Source organism: Leucoraja erinacea, chromosome 21 (assembly GCF_028641065.1).
Source record: "Leucoraja erinacea ecotype New England chromosome 21, Leri_hhj_1, whole genome shotgun sequence".
NCBI lineage: Eukaryota > Metazoa > Chordata > Chondrichthyes > Rajiformes > Rajidae > Leucoraja > Leucoraja erinaceus.
In genome coordinates this window covers 28,698,654-28,726,642 of record NC_073397.1, presented here as the reverse complement: position 1 = coordinate 28,726,642, position 27,989 = coordinate 28,698,654, and the positions used below count along the sequence as shown (strand labels likewise).

Sequence of the window (27,989 nt, the reverse complement as noted above, 5' to 3'; positions counted from 1 at the left end):
CCGTTCCTGCCTTCTCCCCATATCCCCTGACTCCGCTATAATTCAGAGTCCTATCTACCTCTCTCTTGAAAGTATCCAGAGAACTGGCCTCCACCGCCCTCTGAGGCAGAGAATTCCACAGACTCACAACTCTGTGAGAAAAAGTGTTTCCTCGTCTCCGTTCTAAATAGCTTACCCCTTATTCTTAAACTGTGGCCCCTGGTTCTCCCCCTGCCCTTATCATGTCCAAACCCTTATTAATCTTATATGTTTCCACAAGATACCCTCTCATCCTTCTAACTCCATATTATACAAGCCCAGCCGCTTCATTCTCTCAGCATATGACAGTCCCACCATCCCAGGAATTAACCTTGTAAACCTACGCTGCGTTCCCTCAATAGCAAGAAAGTCCTTCCTCAAATTAGGGGACCAAAACTGCACACAATACTCCAGGTGTGGTCTCACTTGGGGCCTATACAATTGCCGAAGGACCTCTTTGCTCCTATACTCAACTCCTCTTGTTATAAAGGTTGACATGGGCAAGTTGGACCATGGGGACTCTATGGCTCTAAGACTGATCATCAACAGTTCACTATTTACAAACAGAGAGTATGGTGGAAGGCGCATTAATTTCAATTTCGTAGGAGAGGAATGGAACCTCTTTGCGGGACCTCTTAACGAGTACCAAGGCAACCACATTTTGATGGCCCACCATCCCGCATTTAAATATTCAAATGATTGTGCTTTTTTCAGATGTGAAATGAACTTCAGGAATGTTTATGAAGGAACTCAACCCGAAACGTCACCCATTCCTTCTCTCCAGAGATGCTACCTGAGTTACTCCAGCTTTTTGTGTCTATCTTCAGGAATGTTCATCTGTATTAAACCCACCATTGCTTGAACTATCTCATGCCAGCCAAGCCACACTCCTTTAAGAAATGCCTTCTAGTGGATGGCCGCTGTAGTTTTCAAGGCCACACCGTATGTTCAATAAATATGTACAAGATTCTTTTTAGTTTAGTTTATTTTGTTGTCAAGTGCACCGAGGTACTGTGAAAAGCTTTTTGTTGAAATTTGGCTTTAAACTTTAGACTTTAGAGATACAGCATGGAAACAGGCCATTCAGCCCACCAAGTCCATGCTGACCAGCGATCATTCTGTACACTAGCACTCTCCTACACACGAGGAACAGTTTATAACTTGCAGAAGCCAATGTCTTTGGAGTGTGGGAGGAAACCGATGCACCCAGGCAAGATTTTTTTTAGTTTAGTTTAGTTTATTGTCAAGTGTAGCAAGGTACAGTGAAAAGCTTTTTTGTTGCGATTTGGTTATAGTGTGTTTCACAAAAATCGATGTCATTGTATTTGCCCTATATCCATGAACATGCGCATATAGTTCATAGACTTTAATTTGCCAAAGCCTATTTAATGCACAAAAAAAATAACATTCACATGTTATACAGAATTGAATGCCACAGCACAGCGCAGATCTATTATCAGGCAAGGGCTAGGCATGCTAATAAGATGTTTGCACAGACTTGCATAGTTTCACATGGAACAATTTGTCAGGCTGCACCCAGCCTTAGACTGAAGGCATGAAGCAAAGTACACCAGGTTTAGAATTGCTGGTGCTAAATGTACTGGGGTTTTTTAATCTCTGTTTACATTTTGGCACAGTTTACAAAAACAATGCCAAAAGAGCAAATCTGCTTTAAAGTGAACTTGTAATATAAAGAACACATACGGAATATCAGCAAAACAAAGTCTACTACAACCGGAAAAAATGTATATTTATTTACATGGCAAAATACTTAAACTGTCCACATGTGAAGACCCTGAACCACTGGTGTATACTGAATGTCCATGATAATGTTGGCACATCTGCTGACTCTCCTGCCCAACATGTGCCATGGATCGAACATATAAAAAGGTAGATAGAGAATGGAATGTCCCGTGATATGCAACGCGGACAAACAGATTGTTTTGTGGCTTTATAAATGTGGATAAAGATATGAGTTTCAGAAAGAGGCTGAAAGATGGAGCCAGACAGGGCCTATTGTCCCATTGGTGCCATCATTGTGGCTACTCCCTATTCATGGGCATCCTCAGAATAGAGGTAAGGAGATGGCACTTGAAGAGAACAAACGGCTCCTTTAGAGACTTTAGATTTAGATTAATATCAAGACTGAAATTTGTAGGGCAAAACCAGTATCAGGTTGCAGGTTGCATTCAAAAAAGACCCAAAGATAACGTTTGCTGCTTTTTGTGGTGATGAGCATGGGGAGATTGTTCCTCCAAGGTGTGAAAATAGAAACCTAGCTAGCTTTACTAATAAAACAGACACAAAGTGTTGGAGCAGCTCAGCAGGCCAAGCAGCATCTCTGGAGAACATGGACAGGAGACCTTTCGGGTCAGGACCCTTGCTCAGACCAAAGAAGGGACCTGACCTGAAATGTCACCTATCCATATTCTCCAGAAATGCTACCTGACCTGCTGAGTTACTCCAGCACTTTGTGGCTTTTTTGTTGTTGTAAATCTGCAGTTCCTTGCTTCACCATTACTGCCTCTCTCTTTCTACCCAGAGAGTAAATCCATGTCAGCTTAATCTTCAACTTCAGTTTCTCTCTCTCTGAACAGCCCTTACCAAGGACAGAGTTTCTTCTGAGCTATATGCCTGCCTGCCTGCCTGCCTGGTCAAGAACCTCAATGCTGTCTAGCTGTCAAACTTAGCCTGTTGTCAGGACAATTAATTGGATGGTTTGATGGCCCAATTCATCATCCACGTCCAGTGGCTGATCCAATGGGGAATCCACCTCCAATTTGTTTTACATTGACTCGGCAAACTTTCTAATTGAAAGGTGATGGTGTTTATGAGACAGAAGATGAAAGGTGAATTAACAAGAAAGCTAGTAGGACAGACCTGAGCCTGCATGAAGTCCCTAAAGCAATATTTTTAACATTTTACTTTCCAAGGGATTTTGATTAATGAAGCAAAATGGAGGCAAGATAAAAACTTGCCAATCTAGATTCCGAATGAAGGAAAATAGAACACATTTTATAGGTTTCCCCACGGTTGCAATCACCAGACTTATGAACGCCCTGTACATGGGAACGGGCTTTTGGGAGATGGATGGTGAATGAGCTGCTTTCCACGTGCCTTCTCCCCCCAACTCCTACACTCCCAATCCATAACAATTGGAGGAGCAGAGCTGGGAGCGCCGAGCCGACTCACTCACATTCGGTGAGGCCAGCCGATAGTCATTCTTCATCGCCTCCTTGCTCTCTTGACACAGCCGTTTCTGTGATCCTCTCCGCTGCATGGCTTTTGTTCACTTCTGACTCATAAACAGTTCAGTTGGCAAACTGCTCTCGTGAACAGAACCCTACATAACCTGGAGACTTCTTCTTTATCAAAACGAACTAACTTGAGCAGTCGTTCTATTAATAGGATAAGATACTCAGCATTGTGAGGGAGATGGCTGCTGAGGAATTAGGATGTATCTGGCAGGGTAGAAAAGAGGAACTGATGGAAGCAGCATATCTGAATATTCCAAGGCAACTGACACCGTACAAAGGGTGGTTATATAAAATAGATCTAATTGTGTTCAAGATTACACGGTAGTATAGGTCAATGATTTATAAACCATTGAAAACCAAATTAAAGACTGGCATTTAGGAATAAGATGACAAGAAATTTACATACAAAGAGAATTGAAAATGCTTTGGAATTCTCCAACTCTGGAGCCTTGGATGGTCAGTCATTGAAATATTGATGGATAGTTTTTTGGGATTCAATGGGAAACCAGATGTGTTGTGTGGAGAAGTGGAGAAGCAATAGAACCACCAATGGTCTAATGTAATTACAAAGAGGGCTTGAGGGGCTGGATAATTTACTTCACTCTGAAGAAGGGTCTTGACCCGAATCTTCACCTATTTCTCTTTTCCAGAGATGCTGCCTGACCCACCGCTGAGTTACTTCAGCATTTTGTATAAACCAGCTTCTGCAGTTGCTTCCTACACATCCTGTTTTTAATTAATTTGTTCTTACATTCTAAAGCACTGCTGGATATATGCCACATATATAACATCAATTAGCAAACGGTATGTAAAAAGTCTAGGGGCAAATTCCGCAGAAATTGCATGAGTGCAGCATGAATTGAGGAAAATAAAGTAGATGCAGTAATTAGTCATATAAGCCCCTTATATCAACTAAGAGCACAGGTGCCATGTTCTCTCCAAATAAGGAAGTTTACGAGAATGATTCCATGAATTATTTGGGTTAACATATGATGAGCATTTGAAGTCAATGGACATGTACTCGCTGGAGTTTAGAAGGATGAGGGGGTACCTCATTGAAACTCACCAAATAATGAAAGGCCTGGATAGAGTAAATGTGGAGAGAATGTTTCCACTAGTGGGAGGAGTAGAGGTCATAGCCTCAGAATAAAAACCCTTAGAAAGGAGGTGAGGAGGAATTCTTTTAGTCAGAGGGTGGTGAATTTGTGGAATTCATTTCCACAAAGTCAATGGATATTTTTAAGGTGGAGATTGACAGATTCTTGATGGGAAAGGGAATCAGGGGTTATGGGCAGAAAGCAGGAGAATGGGGTTGAGAGGAAAAGATAGATCAGCCATGGTTGAATGACCATGTGGGTTTTCTGCATGTGCCCTGGTTTCCTGCCACACTCCAAAGACGTACAGGTCTGTAGGTGAATTGGCCCTATGCTGTAGGATAGAACTTGTAAATGGAGGACTGTTGGGCGGCATGGACTCGGTGTACTGAAAGGCCTGTTTCTACGGTGTATATCTACAACTAAAAATAACTAAATAAAGGTAAGCTTGTATCTGTGTTTTTAAGCTGTCTTATATGAAGATTACAATATAGGCATCCAGCAATTTCTATATACTTTACAATACATTTGATAGAAATGTGTAACTGTAAGGAGCTTTGTGCATGTATTTAGGACATGGTATATGTGGGCATGGCAATGGTTAATTACTAGACCGCCAGGTAAGAAATTCGGACCAACAATCCATATATTCAAGTTCAATCTTTTTTTCATGGTTCCTTATGCCGCAAAGGGAGACCATTCAGCCCATTGAGTTTGTGGCAGCCCTCAGAGCATTCCTATCACCTTCACGTTCCTATTTATTGCCCAGTTATTGATTCTCACTCATATCCACAGCTACTCCCTCCAAATTTCCTGCCGCCTACACAGTGGTTAGATTACTGACGAGCATATTCTTGGCATGAGGAAACAGACCGGAGCCATTGGGTGACAGGGAGAGCATGCAAAAGCCACACAGACAATAGAATGGATCACGGGTCACTGGTGCACTGAGACACTGGCACTACCTGCTGCGTCATTCTCCTGTGCAGGGCTGTCATGGGATTTAAACTCAGAGGCTAAACTGGAATTAGGAAGAACAAGACGAAGTAGTTTTAGCATTGACGTACATGGAACTTAAGAAAACAATTGCTTCACAGTTGCGTTAGGACAGGAAATCTGCCATCCATGCTTGGACTAGGCTAGAAATGCCCGCAGACACACCCAAGTGATTGACTCTGCAAGAGTGGCATGTAAATAATGTGGTCCACATATGCATAAATGCCGATTATGAACATAGACTCCTGGCATGCTTTGGACAACTTTGGATGCCACTAAAGGATACAAAGTGCTGGAGTAACTCAACAGGTCAGGCAACATCACTGGAGAACATGGAGAAGAGTCTCAATCCGAAACATCATCTATCCATGTTCTCCAGAGATGCTGCCTGACCTGTTGAGTTACTCCAGCACTTTGTGTCCTTTTGTGTGTTAACCAGCATCTGCAGTTGTTTGTTTCTACATCGGATGCCATTATGCCACTATGCATGACTGAGCACATTAGAGGAAATAGGCACAAGTGCTGGAGTAACTCGGTAGGACAGGCAGCGTCTCTGGAGAAATGGAATATGTGACGTTTTGGATCAGAACCCTTCTTCTGACCTGAAACATCACTTATTCCTTTTCTCCAGACATGCTGCCTGACCTGCTGAGTTACTCCAGCAGTTTGTGTAAGAAAATGATTGTTATGGAGCCACTCCGTGCAATACTAACTGAACCAGTTCTTGGGTCACTCCATGCCTCTACACCTGAGCTGAATGTTCTATTAACATTCTGCAATAATCTTCATTACTTCTTCTCTTTTATTAATCTTGTCCCATTCAATTTCTGAATATCTTCCATTGCATTATATTCCAGCATCATTTTCTTCATTGGATAACATTACAGTAAAGTGCTCATTTAATACCTCAACCATTCCATGAGTAGACTTCCTTTTTCTGTCTCTGATGGCCCCACGTCTCACAATCCCTTTTCCTGTTCACATGTCTGTAGAATATTTTTGGATTCTCTTTTATGTTGGTCAGTCTTTTCTCATGCTCTATCTTTGCCTTTCTTATTTCTCTTATTTCCTTTTTTACTTCCCTTCTGAACTTTCATAATCACCCTTGTTTGCATTTGTGCTAATAACCTGACATTGGTCATTTGTTTTCTTTTCCTGGTCTATTTTACTCTTTCTTTTTGGTCAATCAGAAGTTCCCAACCTTGCTATCTTATGCAGTGGTCTACATCCTTTTCCATAATTATTCTCAACCTTATAATATTGTGATTAGTTTTTTTCTAGCTGTTTCCCCACTGACATTTGCTTCACTTAGCGACTTATTCCCCAGAATGAGGTCCAGTAATGCCAATCCCTCATTGCCTGTCATGCATTGTGGTCCCTCTCTATAGAATTTGGATATTTGGATAATTGGAATCACCAATATCATTATTCTATGACTTTTGCATTTGCTCTTCAATATCCTTCCCACTTGGGCATCTTAGAGAGAGGTCTCATTAGGACGATTAGGTTTCTAAATAGATCGTCTGATTTAGATTTTTTTTCAGACACCCTCTCTCTCTAGCAGTGCAATGTTCATCTGAATCAATTCCATTCCTGTTCTGCTTCTAAACAGCTTGTATTGTAATTCCACAAGATTAATTGCACATATATTTTACCAATCTTTTCAAGACACATATGGTATTTACAAACACAGTAAGATTATCCTCAATCTCCTTGTTTGCTTTTTCAGATTGCTTCTGCCGAAAACCTTGTTTTGTTTCCATTTATCTCCACAGCTTTTGCACCTTATTTCTACTTTCTTTCAGGTTTAGGTTTACAGTGAAAAGATTTGTTCTGCATGTTATCCAATCAAATCAGATCAAACCAGTGTGAAGAAGGGTCTTGACATGAAACACCACCTATTCTCCAGAGAAGCTGCCTGACCTGCTGAGTTTCTCCAACACTTTGTGTCTCTGTGTCCTTTCCGATTAAACTGTGCAACCAATCAACTAAAACAGGTAGAACAAAGTGGAAGATACAGAGTGCAGAATATAGTTCTCAGCATCGCAGCACAACATTTCCACAGACAAAGTCTAACATCCTCAATGGGATAGAGGTAAACCAGACAGTCCCATGGCTTATGGAAGTACTGTTGAGAAGCCTGATAACAGAGGGAGTAAAATGGTTCCTGAGTCAGGCGGTTGGCATTTTCAAGCTTCCAATGTTGTCTTTCTGTTCTCAATACCCTGCCTAATTACTTTAAACTTCCCACATGCACTACTCAACCTACCCAGAAGGTTCCCCACTTCTACTGGGGTACAATCGATCCAACCAATTGACAAAATGTTATTAATGTCAAAAGTAAAATTTATCAAAAGTTTTATAAGTTCTATTATTTCTCATTGTATTCATAAATTTGCATTGTAAATTGTAAATTGCAATTAAAACAGATTGGCTCCAATTGTTTTTGTTTATCTACTTATTTTGTTATTTGCATATATTCCTGTCAAGGTTATTTTCATTGTGATTTTGTCCATGATCTTGATTTCACTGTCAGTAATTATTATATTCTACAACTTGCTTCTCCATCAGTTAACATCATAGGAAACTCAACATCCAAATGTCTTTTTACTTAAAAGTGAAATTATTGGAATTCCAAGGAAAATTCACCTCCACATTCCTGCTAGAAACCAACATTCTTCTAGTAGTTAAAAGTAACATCGCAAAGCAATCAATTGGGATATTGTAAGGTCATAAGGTCATAAGTAATAGGAGCAGAATTAGACAATTTGGCCCATCAAATCTACTCTGCCATTCAATCATGGCTGATCTATCTCTCCCTCCTAACCCCATTCTCCTGCCTTCTCCCCATAACTCCTAACACCCATACCAATCAAGAATCTATCTATCTCAACTTTAAAAATATCAATTGACTTTGCCTCCACAGGCTTCTGTGGAAAAGAATTCCACAGATTCATTGCACCACAAGCCAAGCACAATGTCTAGAAAGTAGTGCAGATGTAACAACTGAGACAGTAAATAATTTTATTTCTCCAAAACCCGAACACAATGGGTTGTAATGTGTCTCTTCTAAGCAATTTAATATAATTAGACAGTTATGACAACAAGTAACTTCATTATTAAGTAGGCAAGAATAAACATGTAGACTGAGATAATTGGCATGTGGGAGTGCATCATGAGACAAAACCATAATTGCATTAATCGCAACAGGTAAACTATCCAAAATCCATCCATGTTCTTTAATTTATTCCTGCCAAACATGCTTAGATGTACAGGGGGCTAAATTAGAAGATACTGTAAATGGGTGGAGAGTTTTAAAAGTATTTTAACTCTTTCAGCTCTCAAGATTAAATTAGCTCCACTGGTAATAATAAATCAATTTACATGATTTCACTCAGCTCCTGTCTTATTTCATTTCCCCATTTATAGGCTGTGAAACGTGTTTAGTTTAGAATGTTGAGCATATCTAAAGCATGAGATGAATTACCTAGTTCAAGATCAAATAATTATAGGTGAAATAATTTAAATTACCTGTACAGCTCAACGAAATACAATGTGTTTTCAATAAATTTATACTGAATTCAAGGAGATAATGCCTGGTTCTACTGTTTAAGAACATTCCAGGGAAAAACTATTCCATGGGAAATAAATAAATATTTGTGCACTCAACAATAATTTGCGCCCGACTTCACTGCAGAAGGCATAATGAATTAACAGAAACAGGGAAAAGCCAAGAGCCTCATTGCAGTGAGAAAAATATTATGATTGAACATAAATAGAAGAACACGTTCACCAGAAGGAAAAGGAGAAGTTCCAGTAACAAGCAGCATTCATCTTCCTTTGGTTGCTGCGGAGGTATTGCCAAGAGGTAGGCAACATCACAAGTGGAATGTTTAACCATTAATCCAAGAGCACATAGTGATAAGAATGAGTTCCACTATTTCATTAAAAATGTTTATTCCGCTATCTCTTTGCCATGTGTAAGCTTTGGCTCCACCTTAATTTGAATTTTCCTTTCCAAATTTTAGAATCGTAGAATAATACAACACACAAACAAGCCCTTTCAATTCCTCTCATCCATGCCAACTGTGATGCCTATCTATGATAGTGTGCATTAGGCTTGTATCCTTCTGCACCTTCCCTAAGTACTTGAACAGGTGTCTTGCAAATTTTGCACGTTTAAGATGGTGATAAAAATAGCTAGTGTCACTTGGATGGCTGCAGAGGCACAGAAACTGGGTGATTCATTGCCAAGGCTCTGCATTTTATACTGTGTCATATTCAAAGAGGTGCAACTTGATGTAGCTTTCCTTGTCTGGTGAGCCAGAACTGGCTGCCTGCAGTTTAATACTTGAGGGGAAATGGGCACTCATCCCAGGAGCCGGAGCCAGATAAAATGATTCTCCTTACCACACAACAATACTCTGGGCTCCCATACTTAGAGTTTACTATTTGCAGAATTATCCTCAAGAGCACTTATTTAATGCAGTGGGCAAGGCAGCACAACGTTTGACGATTGTGCAGACACTTGGTAATTATTTTTGAGCTATTTGGCCCAACACCTAGGATGTTCCAAGGAGAAATGCAACTGCTTCATGCTGATGTTCCCTGGCAGAAGTTCAAATCCACCTCAAAACTATTTCAAATACCTAATACGAAACTGGTCTCATTCAGTGAAAGTGTGGAAACATGATTTTCATTGGATTGGATTGGAAACCTTTATTGTCATTCAGACCTTTCGGTCTGAACGAAATTTCATTGCCTGCAATCATACATATAATAATAAATAACAAAACACACAATAAACACAAATTAACATCCACACGCATGGGCCCTAGCTATGCCTGCCTATTTGTAGGTTACGTCGAACAATCCTTGTTCCATACATACCAGGGCCCCATCCCCAACCTCTACCTCCGCTACATCGACGACTGCTTTGGTGCCACCTCCTGCACCCGCACACAACTGACTGACTTCATCCACTTCACCACTAATTTCCACCCGGCACTGAAATACACCTGGACCATCTCCGACACTTCCCTACCATTCCTTGACCTCACTATCTCCATTGCAGGTGATAGACTTCTAACCGACATACACTATAAACCCACTGACTCCCATGGCTATCTGGACTACACTTCTTCCCACCCTGCTTCCTGTAAGGACTCCATCCCCTACTCCCAATTCCTCCGTCTACGCCGTATCTGCTCCACGGATGAGGCGTTCCACACCAGGACATCTGAAATGTCCTCACTATTCAGGGAACGGGGGTTCCCCTCCTCCACCATAAATGAGGCTCGCACCAGGGTCTCTTCCATACCCCGCAACACTGCTCTCTCTCCCCATCCCCGCACTCGCAACAAGGGCCGAGTCCCCCTAGTCCTCACCTTTCACCCCACCAGCCGTCACATACAAAAAATAATCCTCCGTCAGTTTCGCCACCTCCAACGTGACCCCACTACTGGCCACATCTTCCCATCTCCCCCCATATCTGCCTTCCGCAAAGACCGCTCCCTCCATAACTCCCTTGTCAATTCTTCCCTTCCCTCTCGGTCCACCCCCTCCCCGGGCACTTTCCCTTGCGGCCGCAGCAGATGCAACACTTGTCCCTTTACCTCCCCCCTCAACTCCTTTCAGGGACCCAAGCAATCGTTCCAGGTGCGACAGAGGTTTACCTGCATCTCTTCCAACCTCATCTATTGCGTCCGCTGCTCTAGATGTCAGCAGATCTATATCGGTGAGACCAAGCGGAGGTTGGGCGATCGTTTCGCCGAACACCTCCGCTCGGTCCGCAATAACCTAGCTGACCTCCCGGTGGCTCAGCACTTCAACTCCCCCTCCCACTCCGTCTCCGACCTCTCTGTCCTGGGTCTCCTCCATGGCCACAGCGAGCAGCACCGGAAATTGGAGGAACAGCACCTCATATTCCGTTTGGGGAGTCTGCACCCCGGGGGCATGAACATCGACTTCTCCCAATTCTGTTAGTCCTTGCTGTCTCCTCCCCTTCCTCAGCTCCCCTGCTGTCTCCTCCCACCCTCCAGCCTTCCGGCTACTCCTCCTTTTCCCTTTCTTGTCCCCACCCACCCCCACCCCTGATCAGTCTGAAGAAGGGTTTCGGCCCGAAACGTTGCCTATTTCCTTCGCTCCATAGATGCTGCTGCACCCGCTGAGTTTCTCCAGCTTTTCTGTGTAACCTTCGATTCTCCAGCATCTGCAGTTCCCTCTTTAACATCCACCACAGTGAGTTCACCAGGCACCTCCTCACTGTGATGGAGGCAAAAGTCTTAGTCTCTGTCTCTTCCCTCCTTGTTCTCCCTCTGCGTTGAGATGATCCGGGCTTCCGATGTTGTGACCCCGCCGGATGATGGTGAGTAAGTCCCGCGGCTCAACCAAGCTCCGCGAACGGGCTGGTTCAAACTCCGCGGCCCGGGGAGGTCGAAGCTGCCGAAGATGCCGCCCTCCAGTCCAGCAGACGCAGCTGTAGTTGCGGGAGCTCCGGAAAACAGGTCACCAACCTGTGACCTGCGAGCTCCCGACGATGTCGTCCACTGGGTCCGCAGCCGAGCCCCGAATTCAGGTCGCTGCCGCCGGAATGCTGGAACGCCTCCACAGCCCCGAATTCACCCAACCTTGCATTGTTAAGTCCTGGCTGGCTCTGCCTCCGGAGCCTCGAGGTTGGTCGCAGTTGGAGGCCGCCAGCTCCGCCATTAGGCCTCAGCGCAGACGGAGGCAGAGAAGGGGGATACGACAAGAAAAAGTCGCATTTCCCCAAAGGAAGAGACAAAAAACATGTTTCACCGCCCCCCCCCCCCCCCCCCCCCCCCATACATACACCCAAATAAACTAAAATAAAATGTAACTAAAACAAGACAAAAAAAAACAACAAAAAAAGTAAAAACAGACAGAATGCAGGCGAGCCGCAGCTGTCAACAGCGCTGCCATTTGGGTCTTTGTTAGTTAGTTTGATCCACTTACTGCATTTTTCTTACATTATCATGTTATGATGGTTGGTAAATTCAATTTACTAAGACTGAAACGTAAATACCAAGATATATTTTATTGGAAAACTCACTGGTTTCATCCAATAGCATTCAATAAGTAAATCAAGGATTATTGTCAACTTTTTTCTCACTGTTTTTTATTGTTATAGTTTTTTATAGTTATAGTCTTTTATTGTTATAGTCCTTATAGTTTTTCATAGTTAGAGTTACAGAATCATACAGTCAGACAATGTGGAAATAGGCCCATCTGGCCAACTTGCCCACGCCAACCAACATGCCCCATCTACACTAGTCCCACCTGTCCATGCTTGGCCCATAACCCTCTAAACCTATCCTATCAATGCATCTGCAATGTCATGATAGTACCTGCCGCAACTACCTTCCCCGGCAGCTCATTCCATATACCCACTTGTGTAAATAAGTTATTCCTCTGTCTCCCCTCACCTTAAACCTATGTCCTCTGGCTCTTGATTCCACTACTCTGGGCAAAAGGCTCTGTACCTCTCATTTACCTCTCATGATTTTGTAAACAATCTATTCCTCTCATCACTTTGTACACTGTAGTTGCTTAAAAAACATATTTTCTGTCCGTCCCTTGGAACCGAGAAGGAGTTGTACTTGATGGGATGAATAGGGGGGTAGTTTGGGAGACTGGCGATCTCTTTCTGCCATTTACAATGGGCTTTTATGACAAATGAGCTCAAGGTCCTCAAAGTCATCCCAAATGCCCTTTAAGGAGACTTCAAGGAGCAATGAAGTAATCACTTTGAAATAAAAACATAAAAGTGTTTATTTTTATTGATTGTTTCAGATAAAATCCTCAGCAAACTTGAACTCATAAAAAATCTTCTGTTCAAATAGTAAATCTTGCCAATAATATTCACAGAGTCCTTGGTTGCTGGTCTAGCAGTCTTGCAGTTAGAATATTCTTGTTCTTATTTTCTAATCCCTCCATGCATCTTACTTGCCTAAGTCTGGAAAATCTCAAGTACAATAGCCAGAATTCTGGACTTTCCAAGTCTGGCCTCTGGTTAAAACTGATCTTTGCTTTGTCATTATCCAACCTGACTCCAGCCCCTCAGGGCCTAAGCACTGAAGGCCTCTCTCGAAACCCAATACCCCTCAATTTTATTTTCTAAGGCACTTAATAAAAACTTTACTCTTTGGCCAATCTATTGGTCACCTTCGCTAATAACATTTTACTTTTATTCATTCACGAGATGTTTGCCCAGAATGTGTTGGCTTTCCAAATTATCACACAACATACACACCAAATTTTGTTGGTTGTAAAACAAGGAACTGCAAAGGCTTTTGCACAAAAAGACACAAAGTACTGAAGTAACTCAGCGGAGTTATAAAATCATTTTGTAGTGTTGCAACTTTGAAGGTAATTTCTTCTGCTGAAATCCATATTGCATCAAAGATCACTGGCTTTGCTTATTTCCAAAAAAACCCCAATTTTTAATACTGTGACACAAATAAGGAGAGTGCAGTAAGAAGTGGCATTCCATAGAACCCAAACTCAATTAAGTTAAAGAAAAAAATAAGTAGCTGCAAAACTCACAGGCGTAGGGGTGGAGTTGCTGCTATACAGCGCCAAAGACCCGTGCTCGATCCTGACTACAGGTGCTGTCTGTACGGAGCTTGTATGTTCTCCCTGTGACCACGTGGGTTTCCTCCAGGTGCTCCCGTTTCCTCACACATTCCAAAGACATGCAGGTTTGTAGGTTAATTGGCTTCGGTAAAACATTTCCCTAGTGCGTGTAAGATAGCGTTATGCCCCTGTCCCACTTAGGAAACCTGAACGGGAACCTCTGGAGACTTTGAGCCCCACCCAAGGTTTCCGTGCGGTTCCCGGAGGTTGCAGGTGGTTGCCGGAGGTTGCAGGTAGTGGAAGCAGGTAGGGAGATTGACAAAAACCTCCGGGAACCACACGGAAACCTTGGGTGGGCGCAAAGTCTCCAGAGGTTTCCGTTCAGGTTTCCTAAGTGGGACAGGGGCATTAGTGTGAGGGGTGATCGCTTGTTGGCGCAGACTTGATGGGCCGAAGGGCCTGGTTCCGTGCTCTATAAAGTCTAAATATTCCCCCTTTGCGTATTGTATCTCTGAAAATAAAATATTCATGGTACTAACTTCAAAAGTTCTTTGTCATTTCCAAAATTATTATCAGTTTTCTTTTTAAATTGAGATCCCTGACTTGCAGCTCAGTTTGGAGTTCACATGCAGGCACTGACTGGTAATGAAAACCTCTTTGTCTCACTTCTTTAAATTTTAAGTTTTGGGTGAAACTCCACTCCTCAGGCAAAAGTAAACCATCGTGCAAAGATGAACCATCAGTACTGATGAGAATATCTGCAATCGGGATTCTTCAATTTTCCTATCGAGGCCAAGATTCTATTTGTACAACATGTGGCCGAACAGAAGTGTTGAAGACTGAGACTTCTCTTTATTCCTTCAATGTAAATACCTGAAAACTCACAATCATGTTGTCTCATATCATGTTCAATCTAAATATAAAAACATAATCCAAGTGAACCAATGCTTCCCCAGTCAAATTTTAATAACACACATCCAATAAACTGGGAGATGTAGTTTGCACTCAGAGATTACTAATCATTTATTACCAATAGAGCTCCACCACTGATTAATTGATTGATTAAAAGATACTATTTAGAAACAGGCCCTTCAGCCCACGCTGACCATTGATCTCCCATTCACATTAAATCTATGTATTCCTACGTACATCCACTCCGTACACATTAGGTGTGATTTACACACGCAAATCAACCTACAACTCACACATCTTTGGGATATGTGAGGAAACTCGAGCACCCGGAGGAAACCCACCTGATCACAGGGAGAACATGCAAGCTCCACACAGACAGCACCTGAGGTTAGGATTGAACCTGGGTCACTGGCGATGTGAAATGGTAGTTTTACCAGCTTGCTCTGTTGTGCCGCCAGTACAGTTGTTTTTCCATTGACTTTGTCTTTCGCTCCTGTTATAACATTGGCTGAACATCAATTCAAGATCTCAGAAACGTTGTGCAAATTGTGTCTTTTGGTTGTGTCGCTGTTGGAGTTATCATAGACCGTGGTGGAGGCTACTGTGGAAATCCCATTATGATTTAGTAAATGCTGCAACTTCCATATTCTGAGGGACAAATATCAATATGTAGTCCGTATGCCATGGAATGTAACTTGTCTGCATTAGGAAGGTAGATTGGAATTTGAACTTGCTACAACTTTGAACCTTGCTGTGACCCTAAACCCGTTTCTCAGCCTTCCTTGTTCCAATAATGAAGTAGGTCAGCTTTATGGCAACATTCCCACTTGCAGCAGATGGCCTGGCCCTAAGGAAGACTTACTTGATGATGTGGCGATTGTAACACAGATAAAATTATATCTGTCAGCACTGCAGTGCGCTTCCTGGATGTGCCGAGCTGTTTGCCAGGCCACTCCTCTCCACTGTAGCCTACAACAGGCAGAGAGGGAAAGGCAGGCAAGATAGCTGAACTTTGGTGGAAAACCCAGACGTGTATCTCAAGTTTCTCCACTATGTCAGAAAGATGAAGAAAAAAAAATTAGTCGGAGAAAGTGTATTACATGTAAAAATAATGATGCTCTTTATTTCACTTAGAAAATAAGTTACTGAAGAAAAAAACATATTGCAGTCAGTCTATACTATACATAAAATAATCTGCTTGGCTGCCAGAACGTTTCTCAGAGGTCTTCCCGCTGTTCATTGTAAATTAATGGAGGATTAATTAAATGTATGTATCTGTTCTGATTTGTTTTACCAAAGTTCAGGGACTTACAGTACATAGAACATAGAACAGTGCAACACAGGAACAGGCCCTTCAGCCCACAATGTCTGTGCCAAACTTGATACGAAAACCAACTCCTGTCTGCCGGCATATAATCCAGATCCCTCCATTCCCTGCATATGCCGACTAAAATGTCTCTTAGATGCCAATCTCATATCTGACTCCACCATCACTCCTGGCAGCATGTTCCAGACATTCACCACCCTCTGTGTAAATAAACTTGTTGCACACATCTCCTTTAAATTTGCTCCTCTCACCTTAAAGGGCCTGTCCCACTTGGGCGATCTAATCCGCAGGTTCTGGCGAGTTTGCCCTCGACTCATACTCGCAGCATGGTCGACACGAGGTCGTAGGAGGTCTTCGGAACTCTCCTTCATGCTCGAGAGTGGTCTCCACGTACTCGAGGCCTCAGCTAGGTTGCGCCATTTTTTTTCAATATGTTAAAAAACTGCCCGCGAGTAAAAAAAGGTTGCCATGGAAAAAATCAATACTTTTTTTACTCATAGGTTTAGTCGTAGTAGGTCGGCATGTTAGTCGTAGGTAATCGAGGGTAGTCGAAGGTAGTCGTTGATAGTCTTCATCATAGTCAAAGGGAGGTCGAAGGAGATCGAATGAGGTCGTCTTCACTCTCCACTATTCAGTGTCCAATTTTCCAGAAGTTAGTTGTAGCTAATCATAGCTAGTCGAAGCTGGTCGTCAACATAGTTGAAGGAGGTCTAAGGAGGTCTTCTACCTAGTCAAAGGAGGTCTTCAACATGTCATTTTTTCAAACGCTTCTAAACTCGCCAATTAGGTTGCCCAAGTGGGACAGCCCCTTAAAGCTGCACCCTCTAGTATTTGTTTTTCCATCCTGGGAAAAACATTCTGACTGTCCACCATATTTATGCCTCTCATAACTTTCTATTCTTCTATCAGGTATCCCTGTCATTTCTGGCATTCCAGAGAAAACTATCCAAGTTTGTCCAATCATTCCATGCACCGTAATCGAGACATCATCCTGGATATATCAAAATAAAACCTCTCTGGGAATATTTGGAAGATCTGGAGTGTATATTTAAGCAAATGGAGAGCTAAATGGCCAGGCAGTGGGACACAATGTTGTGAGTATTGTTTTAATTCAGATCAATATATGCAGTGTACCCTGGGGTAATGCAGTCATGTAGCTGGTAGATCTACTGCCTCATAATACCTGCGACCTGGGTTCAATCCTAATCTGCGTGAGTTTGCATGTGGCTGTGCAGACTTTCTCCGGGTTCTCAAGTTTCTTCCCACATCCCGAAGATAGGTGGGGTTGGCGGTAGATTAATTGGCCAGTGGTGTTTAGGAGAGTGGTAGACACTGGCACAAATTGGCATGAATGTGGGGAGAATAAAATGGGCTTAGTGCAGGCTAAGTGTTAGTGGATAATTGATTAGCTTTAGTTTAGTTGAGAGATACAGCGCAGAAACAGGCCCTTTGGCCCATCGAGCCTGCACCGACAACGATAGTATAATGTGGATAAATGTGAGGTTATCCACTTTGCTGGCAAGAACAAGAAGGCTGATTATAGAAACATAGAAACATAGAAATTAGGTGCAGGAGTAGGCCATTCGACCCTTCGAGCCTGCACCGCCATTTAATATGATCATGGCTGATCATCCAACTCAGTATCCCGTACCTGCCTTCTCTCCATACCCTCTGATCCTCTTGGCCACAAGGGCCACATCTAACTCCCTCTTAAATATAGCCAATGAACTGGCCTCAACTACCCTCTGTGGCAGAGAGTTCCAGAGATTCACCACTCTCTGTGTGAAAAAAGTTCTCCTCATCTCGGTTCTAAAGGATTTCCCCCTTATCCTTAAGCTGTGACCCCTTGTCCTGGACTTCCCCAACATCGGGAACAATCTTCCTGCATCTAGCCTGTCCAACCCCTTAAGAATTTTGTAAGTTTCTATAAGATCCCCTCTCAATCTCCTAAATTCTAGAGAGTATAAACCAAGTCTATCCAGTCTTTCTTCATAAGACAGTCCTGACATCCCAGGAATCAGTCTGGTGAACCTTCTCTGCACTCCCTCTATGGCAATAATGTCCTTCCTCAGATTTGGAGACAAAAAAACTGCACGCAATACTCCAGGTGTGGTCTCACCAAGACCCTATACAACTGCAGTAGAACCGCCCTGCTCCTATACTCAAATCCTCTGGCTATGAAAGCCAACATACCATTCGCTTTCTTTACTGCCTGCTGCACCTGCATGCCTACCTTCAATGACTGGTGTACCATGACACCCAGGTCTCGCTGCATCTCCCCCTTTCCCAATCGGCCACCATTTAGATAATAATCTGCTTTCCCGTTTTTGCCACCAAAATGGATTATTATCTGAATGGTGTCAGATTAGGAAAAGGGGAGGTGCAATGAAACCTGGGTGCCCTTGTACATCAGTCACTGAACGTAAGCAGGCAGTGAAGAAAGCAAATGGCATGTTGGCCTTCATAGCGAGAGGATTTGAGTATAGGAGCAAGGAGGTCCTACTGCAGTTGTACAGGGCCCTGGTGAGACCGCACCTGTGGAGTTTTGGTCTCCTGGTGTGAGGAAGGACATTCTTGTCATTGAGGGAGTGAAGCGTAGGTTCACCTGGTAAATTGGACAGGCTAGATGCAAGAAAAATGTTCCCGATGTTGGGGGTGTCTAGAACCAGAGGCACTGTTTAAGAATAAGGGATATAACACCCAGAGAGTTGTGAATCTGTGGAAATCTCTGCCACAGAAGGCAGCGGAGGCTAATTCACTGGATGTATTCAAGAGAGAGTTGGATATAGCTCTTAGGGCTAACGGAATCAAGGGGTATGGGGAGAAAGCAGGAACAGGGTACTGATTCTGGATGATCAATCATGATCAAAAGGCTGAATTGCCTGCACCTACACCTATTTTCTATGTTTCTATGTTCAGTACTATATGACCCCATGACACTGTGTGATTTGATGGAATAATGGTGAATCGTATGAGTGGTTGGTATTAGGGCAATGTTTGTTGGTGAAGATAATAATGTGCCCGATATTATATGGGTGGAGGGGGAGGGGAGGGGGGGGGGGGGGGGGGGCAGGAGATTTATAGGAACTCTGATTGAGAGAGCAGGATATGGTGCAATATATTTGTAACCTTTAAGGAAGGATATAATATTGTAATATACATATATATATATCAACATTCTGAGAGGGTGTGTGGTGCAATGTATCTGTATATTATGAGTTAAGACAATGAACTCAGATAATCATTTCTAACCATAACAGAATTATCATTAAAATACTCACATCAAATATGTTCAAGTTTTACTGAGTATAATTGTTGATTTGATGTCAGTTATTGCTAAATGTTGTGAAGATTTGCACCATTGCTATTCTCATCAGAAGGCATTCACGACCAAAATCATTTCACACAGGAACCTTCTGGAAGAAAAGAAAGAAGAAAGTGGCAAAACATTGTGCAATCTGCAACCACTTCCTGTTTGGTGCTTAGCATGCTTCAACCTGCAAAATCCAAGTTTTTATGATGTTTGGAGCTGCTCCTCACAAGCAGAAATGTTTCTGTTCCAGCTGACATTGTAAATGGAATATATAATTGCATCTAGTGCCAATGATATTCGCACTTAGAACACCAGAGCTCAGTTCTTGACAGAAGCTTTAAGAGAGAGTTACTAGCAGACTCAATCCAACTTTCAACATAATGCTTCTGGCACCAAGAAGGGCAGAAAGAGGTTAAACAATCCCAGTCTTTTATATTTGATTTAGTGGTGCAGCGGTACTGCCTTACAGCGCCAGAGACCCGGATTCGATCCTGACTACGGGTGCTGTCTCTATGGAGTTTGTACGTTCTCCCTGTGACCACGTGGATTTTCCCCAGATGCTCCAACTTCCTCCCACACTTCAAACATGTACAGGTTTGTAGGTTAATTGGCTTCGGTAATCATTTTAATTGTCCCCAGTGTGTACGATAGTGCCAGTGCGCGGATATCGCTGGTCAGAGTGGACTTGATGGGCCAAAGGGCCTGTTTCGGCTGTGTATCTCTAAACTCTAAACCCTTTAGTTTAGAGATACAGCATGGATCTTCGGGCCATCAAGTCAATGTCGACCAATGTTCTCATCAACACTGTGGGAAATTTGCCTAGTGTGAAAAAGGTCAATTCACCAATTTATGGGGCCAATGAACTTACAAATCTTTGGGATGTGGGAGGAAACCCATGTGGCCATATGGAGAACGACATGGCATGATACAATAGAACTTTATTTATCCCAGGAGGGAAATTGGTCTGGCAACAGTCATAAAATACAAGATACATGAGACTTGTAATTAAAGTGACAAGTGGAAAGGATTGGGGATGTGCAAAGATTGGGGGGGGGGACATAGTCAGTCTACCCCACAACACTAGGGGGAGGAGTTTGATAGCCACGGGGAAGAAGGATCTCCTGTGTACTACATCTTGATGGAACGAGTCTGCAAACTCCACACATACAGCTGTGTCTCTGGTGCTGCTCAATCAGCTATGCCACTTTAAATAAAATATTATTTACAATAATAATAATTAATTAAAAACTCCTCGCTGCATATTTATTTCATTGTTGCCCTACTTGATTGTAGAAAATGTAATCGATGCCCATACGTTCCTTTGACCCATTCTACATACCAATACTAATATCTTGTTAATCTTTTGCCAGTTATAAAACAAAAGTCTAGCTCATAAGGTAAAAACAACATTAATGCCATTTAAAGAGTAAATTGGACAGCAACTGTAACGTGCTTTTAAATGAAGAAATCAGGATATTGCTGATTGTGTTGTCCTGTTCCTTTTAAACTTACGCCTTAACAGTTCCTCATCTCGTGCCTCAGAATTGCCACACACAGAAAGATGAGGTGTTGTGATCGTAGATTTATGGAACTTGGATGCGCTAAAAAGAAGCTCTCAGGATATAGTGAGGAACCAAAGATTGCAACACTTTTTTTGACTCTCTTCAGAATGTATACACAATAATTTGATCAAACTGTTTAAAGAAGGGTCTCAACCCCGAAACGTTGCCTATTTCCTTTGTTCCATAGATGCTGCTGCACCCGCTAAGTTTATCCAGCACTTTTGTCTACCTCCGAAACATCACCTATTCCTTTTCTCCAGAGATGCTGTCTGACCCGCTGAGTTACGCCAGCTTTTTGTATCTATCACATTCTTTTTCTATTCTATTTTAATTAAAGAACCATATAATGATGTTATCTGAAACCAACATTTTTTTTTAAACTTAAGAATCCGTGTGCAGTTCTTATGTCTTAAATGCACTTTCTTTTAGCTTTACTAACATTGAAGCACTGTTAAAATAAGTCAGATCATAAAGTTATACATAGACCTGCAAAAGATAGTTGATTGAACACCACATAATAAATGCAGATAATAATTGAAAAAGATTGTTCCCCAGATTGAAGGAAGGTACACAGTATTCGGAGCATGGATCTTTATAATGAATTGAGGATTGTTTCACGGGGCATAATTTCAAAATTTGGGTATGCAACGAGGAAGATGGAAGTCAGAGACAGATTGATAAAATGAACAGCCACAGGAAGATTAAATTTAACACGTGTGAAGTGGTGTATGGACGACTCCTACATTACATCCGCGGATCCTAGATGTAATACAGCATGGAAACAAGTTATACCAAATACCCTCATTCCAAATATCCTTATACCAAACCTGGAGGTTTTTGTCAGTCTCCCTACCTGCAACCTGCAACCTTCAGCAACCACCTGCAACCTCCGGGAACCGCATGGAAACCTTGGGTGGGGCGCAAAGTCTCCAGAGGTTTCCGTTCAGTTTTCCTAAGTGGGACAGGGGCATAACAATCTATGTCCTTTGGTTGTGGACTCTTGTACCCTGGAAAACAGTCTGTGACCATTCATCATATCTATCCCCCTCATGATTTTATATATCTCTATAAGGTCACCCATCAACCTCCTATGATCCAAGGTACAGAGGCCCAGCATCTCCAGTCTTTCATAACTCAAGCCCTCCAGTGCCAGTAATATCTGTGCAAATCCTTTCTGCACTCGTTTCAGCTGAATGACCTCCTTCCTATAGCAGGGCGACAAGAACTGCACACAAAACCCCAAGTAGCATCTCAGCAATGACTTGCGCAGTTGTAACATGACATAGAAACATCAAAACATAGAAACTAGGTACAGGAGTAGGCCATTCGGCCATTCGAGCCAGCACCGACATTCAATATGATCATGGCTGATCATCCAAAATCGGTATCCGTTCCAGCTTTTTCCCCATATCCCTTGATTCCGTTAGCACTAAGAGCTAAATCTAACTCCCAACATCCCAACTAATGTGGTGGATGCCCTGACCAAGGAAGGCAAGAACACTAAATGCCTTCTTTCCCCATCCTGTCTTCCTGTGTCACCACTTTCAGGGAAGTATGTACCTGTAGCCACTTGTCTCTTACTCTGTTTGGGTAATGAAGATTTACCCTGACTGAATTTACAAAGAACTACCAACATATCTGCGACATGGAAGATAAATTTGTTGCCAAGGAATTTATGTCAACTTTTATTGTATTTTCAGTTCACATTTCTTGATGCATGGTATGGGTTAGCATTATGGAAATTCATGACATGGCACGGGCGGCCCAGTGGTGCAGCGGTAGAGTCGCTGCCTTACAGCACCAGAGACCCAGGTTCGATCCCGACTACGGGTGATGTCTGTACAGTGTTTTTTACTTTCTCCCTGTGACCTGCGTGGGGTTTCTCTGGGTGCTCAGGTTTTGTCCCACATTCCAAAGATGTGCAGATTTGTAGGTTATTTGACTTCTGTAAATTGTTCCCAGTGTGTAGCTACGATGGAACTAGTGTTTGGGTGATCACTGGTCAGCGTGCACTTGGAGGACAAAGGGGCCTGTTTCCACGCTATATCTCTAAACTAAACTAACCTAAACTAAGATGTTTTGCTAGTAATGCATCCCTTCTGCCCCGTAACATGTGGTGTGCTTGTATCAAGAAATAAGAATGGGGAAAGGGTTTACAAGTTAAATGGTACAATTTTAAAGGTGTCCAGGCAGATTGCACGGGTCCAGGCTTCAGAATACGCGTTGGGCCGAAGGGCCTGTTTCCGTGCCGTAGAAAATAGAAATCAATCTGAATAATTCACTTTACAAACTTCGGTTTCTGCCTAAATACAAAAAACATGGACATAATTTATAATTATTAATCAGATGAGACTTTCAGCTGCGACTAGATGTGGGTGCTTTACAGAAAGAGATGGGATAATTATAATGGGGAAGGGGAGGAACAGTGATGCAATGGTAGAGTTGTTGCCTTACAGCGCTAGGAAACCAGGTTAGATGCTGACTACGGGTGCTGTCTGCACGCAGTTCGTACTGGGTGTGTTTTCTCCGGGTGTTTGCGCGTTTTATTTCTAAAGTCTAAAGGAACAAGGAAAAGGCCGAGAAACTAAACAATTGCATTGTGTTTGCGTTTAAAGAAACCGCAAAAGATCTGTAAGAAACATCAATGCAGCAAGGTTCCAGCAAGAATGTGGAACTGAAGGCATACAGGCATAAATATAGTTCAGGAGATGTTAATGAGACTGAGAGCCAAAATATTTCAAGGAGTTGTTATTCAAACCTACCCCAGAGTTTTGAAGGAGGTGGCTGTAGCGTTAGTGAATACTCTAGTTGTCATCTTCCATGGCACTTGGCTCTAGAGCCGATCCTATATGATCAGTCTGAAGAATGGTCTCAACCCGAAGCATCGCCCATTCCTTCTCTCCAGAGATGCTGCCTCAGCCATTGAGTTACTCCAGCATTTTGTGTCTAGGCTCGAGACCGGATCCTATATATTGGAGGGCAGCAAATGCAACCCTATTATTTAAGAAAGTAAAGAGAAACCAGGAATCCAATGCTCTGCTGGTTTAACAACAGTAGAGACCGATCTTGGTGCCCCATGTACACCTGCCCCACCTATCTGCATTTAGCCCATATCCCTCTAAACCTTTGCTAAACATGTGCGTTCAAATATCTTTTAAATAGCATCTTCCTCAACTACATCCTCTGGCAGCTCATTCCTTATACCCACCATCCTCCGTGTGAAAAAGTTGGCCTTCGGGTTCTTGTTACATTTTTCTCCCCTCACCTTAAACCTATGGCCTCTGGTTTGTGGTTCCCCTACTATGAGTAAAAGACTGGGCATTCACCCTATTTATTCCACTCTTGGTCTTATACACCTCTATAAGTCAGCCTCCTGCTCTCCAAGGAATAAAGTCCTAGCTTGCTCAGCCTCTCCCTCCAGCTCAGGCCCTCAAGTCCTGGCAGTATCCTCGTAAAACACCTCCGCACTCTTTCCAGCTTAACAACATTCTTCCTATAGCAGCAGGGTGACCAAAACTAAACGCGATACTCAAAATACAACCTCACCAACATCTTGTACAACTGTCACATAACATCCCAACTTCTACACTCAGCCTATTGTATTGCACATTATCTGTGTATTTATGTGTGTGTATATATATATTCTATGTTATATGGTCACACTGATCTGATCTTATCTGTATTTATGCCTAAAATATTCTGTCGTGCTGCTGCAAGCAAGAATTTCATTGTCCTATCTGGGACACAAAACAATAAACTCTCTTGACTTGACTATTCAATACCCCAACTAACCAAATGCACCAAAAGCCTTCTTGACCCCCCTCCCCCCATCTACCCTGTGATGCCACATTTAAAGAGAGGGTATCTGCTAAATCCCTCTGCTCGTCAACACTTCACAGCCATTTACTGTAAAAGTCTTGCCTTCCCCAGTGAAAGGGAAATTCCTGGAATCTATAATGAAGGATATAACAATATGACACCTAGATAAGAATAATAGGAAAAGCAGAGTTAGCATGGATTTATGAAAGAGAAATCATATTAGTTTAATCTATTGGAGTTTGGGATGTCACTGGTAGAAAAGATAAGAGTGGATGTGGTGAATATAGATTTTCAGTCGGCTTTTGATACAGACCCACAAAGGAAGCCTTGCAAAGATCAGTGATTGTTTCTCAGCTATTCATGACTTTCACCAACAATTTGCCTGAGTGATCAAACTTCACATTCTGAAATTTCCTAATGGTACAAAATTACTTGGGAATGTGAATGGAGAAGATCCTCATGAAACTCCTCCACATTCTTTCCAGCTTGACACCATCCTTCCTAAAGCAGGGTGACCAAAACTGAACACGATATCCCAACTTCTATCCTGGATGCCCCGACTAACCGAAAGCCTCTTGATCCTCCTGTCTACCCTATGATGCCAGTGTATCTGCACTCCTAAATCCATCTGATCTACAACACTTCACAGCCATTTACTGTAAAGTCTGTAAAGAGGATTCGTGAGGTATAAGAGAAGGTTAGTTGGTCTGTAAGATGAATATCAACATTAAAAGAATGCAAAGCCAGAAAGCAGAGTCAATTTTAAGTGATGATAGATTGAAAAATATTGATGTTAACAATTGTTGAACACTTGTAGAAAACATATAGATGGAAGTAAGACGTTAGGAAGCCAAATGGTCTGTTGCCCTTTATCATGAAAGGTTTCGAGCAAAGTCTTAAAGTTGTCTGACAGTAATTATGTAGGGCACTGGTGAGGTCTCGCCTAGAATATTAGGTAGAATTCTGATCTTCATAACTAAAAATGGATGTACAACTATTTTGTGGGTTGGCAGGTTTGTCTAATGATGAGAGATTGAGTGGAGGTGGACTATATTCTCTGGAGTTTAGAAGGATGTGTGATCTCATTGTAAGTTTTAAATTGCAGAGAGGATCTTTCCCCTTACTAAAATAACTAGAACCTAGCAGCACGGCCTCAGAATAAGGGGTAAGCATTTAGGACTAAATTATAAAACACTTTTTTTTTGCCTAGAGGGTAGTAAGTCTTGAGAATTATCTTTATCAGAGGGCTGTGAAGGTTCAGTTAGCATTCTTTAATAACAGAGGTCAATAGATTCATGAATGTTATGGGAAACGAGGGATATTTACATTTAGCTGAGGTTGGGGAAGGGACAAAACCTGGCGAGCGATAGGTGGATACAGGTGAGGGAGATTTTGATTAACAGTTGGTTAACAGACAAAGGTAAAAAGAAATACACAAGTGAGAAAAGATGAGAAAAGAGACAAGAAGACAAACAGGAATCAGATAAGGAGAGAAGAGGTGAAATGTTCTGTAAAGCCAGAGGGTGGAAAATAGGAGAGATTGGCCTGGGGGGAGGATGGGGAAGACAGGAAAGTGGGAGAAATAGGTGCACACCAGGATGGCGGGGGAGGGGGGTACAGGTAAGAGAGGGGGTAAAAAGAGGGGGAGGATATTACCAAAACTTGGCAAATTCAATGTTCATACTGTTGGGTTGTATGCTACCCATGCGGATTATGAGTTTGCGTGTGACTTCACTCTGGCAGATAGTGAAATGTTCTTTTTACCAGAATAAACTGGTATAGTTGTTCCACACAGTGACAGCTTTAGCACCACATGTAGTGCTGCGGTGAATTAACCCAGCCCATCAACTGCAGTGGGAGATGAATCAGTAACCAGTTGACATAGAGGAAAGATTTAAAGGGAATCTGAGGGGAACTTTTTCATGCAGAGGGTGGTGGCCGTATGGAATGAGCTGCCAGAAGAGGTAGTTGTGGGAGAAAGTATAACAACGTTTAAAAAACATTTAGACAGGTACATAGACAGCAAAGGTTTAAAGGGATTTTGGCCAGATGCAAGCAGGTAGGATTCGTGTAGATGGGGCACCTTGGTCGGCATGGACAAGTTGGGCCGAATGGCCTGTTTCCATGCTACAAAACTCTTAGACTGTGACATAGATTTACGATTATTGCCAATAGAATCAGAGGGAAAATGAGGTAATACGTGGCGCTTTTTGTAGTGAAATGTTTTGATTTGGGCAACACTTCACGAAAGGTTTTCAGAGCCAGATTCAATTGCTAAAGAATTTGCTAAATATTCAAAAGGGAGAAATTTGAATGGCAATGTGAGGAGTGATGCAGGATCAATCAAGCAGTAATCTTAAAGATCTATCATAGGTACAGTACATTGGACCAAATGCCCTACATCGGTGAATCCATCCATAATGGCATCATTTGACATTGTTCATATTTTCCAAAGTTAAAGGAGCAGAATTAGGCCATTCGGCCCATTAAGTCTACTCCACCATTCAATCATGGCTGATCAATTATTCCCTCTCAACCCCATTCTCCTGCTTCTCCCCATAAACTCTGACACCTTTACTAATCAACGTGATATCATCCTGTGACTAAACCAAGGATTAAACTTCTATAAATAAGATATAGCACTGATGTAGGATCGGACCCTATCATCTAATCCAATGGATTTGATGTCTCTGATGGATTTGATGTCCATTCCTTGGCTAATACGTTGGACTATGGTATTGTCTGACTAACACTTAAAGGGCCTATAAAAGAAAGATGTTAGGAATATAACTGCAAAGCTGCGATGACATTTTCATCACTCATTAAGTCTGTTTTATTTAATGAAGGCCATGAGCCGCTGCGTGATCAAGCTCCATCCACTTTCACTTGTAATATATTATCTCATCCATGCATGAGAGTTGGCCATGTCTCACTGCACCCTGAAAAACCGGCTCATTTACTAAATGGAGCCTGCAGCAATTGTATTACTATTGAACAGGAAGTTTGCAAAGGTGCGACTTTAACACAATTACATGATTTTCTGGTTATACTTTCCAACATGCGTTATGACGTGCCTGTGATTGTGTATCAAATCCG

The 27,989-nt window shown here is 42.4% G+C and overlaps 1 protein-coding gene across 2 annotated transcripts in view; it reads right to left on the bottom strand.

Annotated features, from left to right (window-relative positions):
• LOC129707447 (ubiquitin-conjugating enzyme E2 variant 1-like) overlaps window positions 1-24,156 on the bottom strand; it is a 193,288-nt gene extending 169,132 nt beyond the window's left edge. For both annotated transcript variants that reach the window (XM_055652482.1, XM_055652484.1), the window contains exon 1: window positions 24,147-24,156. The gene's annotated coding sequence lies outside the window, so the exon portion shown is untranslated. The remainder of the gene's footprint in view (window positions 1-24,146) is intronic.
• Between the last annotated feature and the right edge of the window lie 3,833 nt (window positions 24,157-27,989).